The sequence below is a fragment of the Elephantulus edwardii genome, unplaced genomic scaffold (assembly GCF_000299155.1).
Source record: "Elephantulus edwardii isolate Elephantulus edwardi_28Jun2011 unplaced genomic scaffold, EleEdw1.0 scaffold00003, whole genome shotgun sequence".
Classification (NCBI taxonomy): Eukaryota; Metazoa; Chordata; class Mammalia; order Macroscelidea; family Macroscelididae; genus Elephantulus; species Elephantulus edwardii.
In genome coordinates, this window is record NW_006399753.1 from 40,562,651 (window position 1) to 40,567,451 (window position 4,801).

General features: G+C 36.8%; 1 protein-coding gene across 1 annotated transcript in view; it reads right to left on the reverse strand.

Moving 5' to 3' along the window:
* The window catches only part of LOC102858384 (fibroblast growth factor 14-like), a 936,720-nt gene that overhangs the window by 674,629 nt on the left and 257,290 nt on the right, over positions 1-4,801 (reverse strand). The window lies entirely within an intron of this gene.

Sequence of the window (4,801 nt, forward strand, 5' to 3'; positions counted from 1 at the left end):
TTGTTCAACTCTCAGATGTGTACCAAGTGATTGAAAAGACCATGGCTTGAATTAGGCATGCCTTAGTCTTCAAACTGACATCACTGCTGTTCAGCATGCTGGAGAGGTCCTTGATAGGTGGTAGTTAATTATATGAAATGGAGTGTGTATGAATGATTGTAGGGAGCACAATGTACATGAATAAAGTACAATGTGTAAGGGTGGTTATATGCAAATCATTTTTTATAAGTAAAGAGGGATAAAAATGTATTCTGTAAACTCATACTATGGATATTGTCAATTTTGAAAGCATGTAATCCCATCTTTGACCAATTCTTAATTTATAGCACTAAAAAGGAAAGATCTGCCCTGGAGATAAACTTATTAAAAATAATGGAGGTTGGGATGTGGTCAAGAGGAAATATTGAGTCCCACCACTGGGAATCTGAGGAGATTTGTATCTCAGTGGATCTGTGGGGGACCGTTCCTTGGAAAGGAACATCATGCTTGGAAAGGTGCAGGGACAAGTCAAGAGAAAAAGACCCCCAAAAAAATATAAGGAAAGAGAGAAAGACCCTGAATAAGATGGATTGACTCAGTGACTGGGTAATGGGAGTATTTACTCAGAACAGAGCAAGGTTCAGAGCTGATTTATATAGGGTTGTTATGAGTCACAAGTGATTTGTTGGCACAGAACACAGGACTGTTGATTGGAGAGATTCACATTTAAAAGAAGGAAAAACAGGAAAGGAAAGAATATACAGATTCACTGTAATTAAAAGAACTGCACTAGGTTGATAGGGATGGGCAAATCAGCAATCAGGTATCAAAAAGGGGGATATTAATGTACAAGGCATGCAGTAGCTGGCTTACACGTTTTCACAAAAGTTGTTGACAGGATGATTACAAGAGACAACCCTCCCCCAATATAAATGAATGAGATATAATGTAAATTAAGGACTCTATGGTAGAAAATGTACATGCAAAAAAAAAAAAAAGAAAATGTACATGCATGAAACCCAATGCACATGATTGTTAAAAATATTAATTTAAAAAAGGTAAGAAAAAAGAAATTTCAATAAATTTTTATAAATTGACAAAAAGCAAAAATACTTACACCAAAAAAAAAGTACAGTGAACAAAGAAAACACCAGGACAACAATAAATAAAAGCACAGCAAAATTATAGTAGTAAAATTATACTTATAGACAAGTCCGCTGGACATAAATGGATTGAATGTCACAGAAAGTAGTAGAATGTATAACAAAATCATGACTCATCAATATGTTGACTACAAGAATTGCCATCTATACCCAAAGATAAAAAATAAGCAAACAATCAAAGTAAAGGGAGCAAATTATGCAAATAGTAACAAAAAAAGGATGACAATATAAGTCTCTGATAATATGTATATTAATGCAAAAACAACATGAGAGAAAAGAGCACTATGCTGTGATTAAAGCATCAATTAAGCAAGGTAACCTAAACATAACGAATAACTACCTATATAATTAAAGAGCTCAACAGTGCATAAATCAACATTTAAGATAAAATAGACATCTCCACAATAATAGAAGCCTTTAGTATACCACTTTTAATGATGACAGACCAGCTAGAAAGAGACAACATAAAGACAATTTGAACAACAGAATCAATTAACTTGATCCCATAGACGTATGAGGAGGTAGTCGTCAGAAGAGAGCAAGGAAACACTGCATGGTTCAAAACTGGGAGAGCAGCGCATCAGGGACATGTTTTGTTTCCACACTTTCAATCTGTATGCAGAACAGATTATTCAAGAGGCTGAACTTTATGAGGAAGAATGTGCCATCAGGATTGGAGGAAGACTCATCAATAACCTGGGTTATGTTGATTACACAACCTTGCTTGTTGAAGGTAAGAGGACCTGAAGCATTTGCTGCAGAAGGTCAAGGAGGATAGTTTGCAATATGGATTGAAACTCAACATCAAGAAAATGAAAATTTTCACAAGTGGGCCAATTGGCAGCATCATGATGGATGGAGAAGAGACAGAGATTGTTAAAAAGATCATCTTGCTCTTTTCCAAAATCAACACTCTAGGCACCAGCAATCAAGAAATCAAAAGATGAATTGCGTTAGGAAAATTTGCTGTCAGGGACCTCTCCAGAGTGCTGAAGAGGAACAGTGTCAGTCCAGAGACTAAGATATGCTTGATTCAGACCATGGTCTTTGAAATTACTTGCTATGCATCAAAGAGCTAGACAATGACCAAGGATTAAAGAAGAATTGATGCCTTTGAGTTGTAGTTCTAGAGAAGAGTATTGTACACATAATGTACTGCAAAAAGAACAGGTGTGTCCTGGAGAGGGTGAAATCCTTGCCTCCTTAGAAGCAAGGGGTTTGAAGCTTCATCTCACATACTTTGGGTGGGTAGTCAGAAGGGACCAATCCTTAAAGAAGGATATCATGCTTGTAAGGGTGGAGGGACAGTGCAGGAGAGGAAGACCCCAAATGAGATGAATTGGCATAATACCTTGGGTAATGAGGGTACTGACAGTGATATTGGCTCATAATAGAACAGGGTTCAGAACTATTGAGCATACGGTCATTATGAGTATAGTCAACCACAAGACACATAATAAAACAACAACAATAAAACTCTTTTAGACTAATGCAGAATTTCCTGTAATTCTTCCCAACACCTTTAATTAGAAAGAATTTCATGCTTTTATACTAACAGGCATTGATCATCATGCTCCACTTCAGAAATGAGAGAAGATTGATGATATCTTTTCTCTGAAAAAACCTCCAGGTGAGAATTACTGGTATTACCCAGGAGTCAAGTTCAATAGGCAAGATAGCCCTTCAGCATAAATGACTTTAACAAATTGGAAAAGAAGAATTGAGTCTGTCTACTGCAGAATGCTATTTGGCTTTGACCTAACTTTGGCCTTCACTATCTTGGATTTTACTGCCTATCTTTTTAAACGTGAGTAAGTTTCCATTTGATAAATTTAACACGATTTCTCTATTAGTTTCTCTTCAGAGAAAATTCTTCCACTTTCCTGAATGCTTCTTTAATTCCTTCCTTTGCCATAAATTATTTACAGCCAAAAGGTGTTTTCAGTTTTCTTACCTCTGCCATGTGTATTCTTCTTCTTTTTGTTTTTGAGTCCTTTGCTATTTGTATTCTTCTTTTATCTGTTTTTCATTTGATTATCTGACCCGCCATATAAGATCTAGAAACTTAAATGAAAATTTTTGTTCCTGGAGCTAAGTTACTGAGATAGTCACAACATGGATACACACACAGTCTTCTATGAAAGTATTTGAGTAAACTGATTCTTAAACATCAAGCATTAGGGGGAAAACATTATGTTCATTAAGCTTTAGGGACATGATATCTAGAATACTGTTTCGTTTAACCCCTCCTCACTCCCTATAGAAAACAACTATATGAGCTGGTATCCTCCAACAAAACTGCTATCTTCTTATTTATTACTTATTCACAGTTTAAATTTCTACATTGTTACTGTTCTTACTGTTTTCTGTTGATTCAGAACCAACACATAGCTAACTCTCCAGCGGGCTTTCAAATGCTGCATATCACAGAGACAAGATTACCTACCTTTCTCTCAAAGAAGTTGCCGACAGATTCAAACCACATGCCTTTGGATTAACAGTGCAATTTCTTACCAGTAGGTCTCAACTTTAATAAATGTCGATAGTTGTAGAGGGGCTTCAGACCTTTTGTTTATAGAGTTGCTATGAGTTCTGCTCAACTTGAAGGCAATCAACAACAGCAACAGTTCTCAGCTATGAATGCTACTTCCCTCCCTACATGAGTCAAGAGATTTTGTTGTTGTTGTTACTCCCTTAGAACTACTGTTGGCACTTTGTGAGTAGAGGATAAGGATGTTGCTAAATATTCCAGAAGGTTATCCAAGACAACCTCCTCCCACAACAAAGTATTGAGTTATCTGCCTGAAAATGTGAACAGTGTCAAGACTGAGAAACTCTATTCTTGCCTAATTTGTTCATATTTGGTAAGGAAAGGCCATTTTATTCATTAACTCAAAGAGTTCCCATAAACTCTGAAAGAATGATTCACCTAAGAATAAAGGAATAAGATTCTTTTTTCAGTGGGAACTGAATGTTACCTCCTACACTCTGTGAAGGATAGGCATATTACTATTAATTCTTCTAGGAAAGCTGGCTTGAAATTTCACGATATACTCTATTTTTTTGTTCATATGCAAATGATACAAAACCCAAAGCAGGAGACACTGACAGGTTAATTGTTCCCACTCCCCCATTCAACTGCAAGGAACTCATGCTCCCGAAGCACAACACAGGTTGAGAAGGTGTCTGTTCCATGTGACCAGGCACATGGAACCAATCCCCTGACTTGAGTTAGAATGACTGATCATTTAAAACATGCATTTAACATTCACTGAGTTGTGTCCATCTTGAAAAAAAAAAACTTTTAGCAGGGATCAGAACTGACTTTTGCTAATTTTCTTTCTTTTTCCTGTACTTAGAAATAAAAATATAATTAAGAAGTATGTTTCAGGCAAATTGGCTCAGAACTCTGAAAACGTTGAAAGAAATCTCTTTGATAGGCAATGGGCTCTCCAAAAATCTTTCAAATTAAGTGGTATTTTGGTACTAATATTTATTTTAGCCTTGATCCACTGCCCATAGCTAGTGGGTTGTTAATGTTATGTGCCGTCGAGTCGTTTCCGACTCATAGCGACCCTATGCACAACAGCCCTATACCCTGCTCTATCCTGCGCCAACCGCACCGCCTCTGACACACCCGTCCCGATTACCCCAGCCAC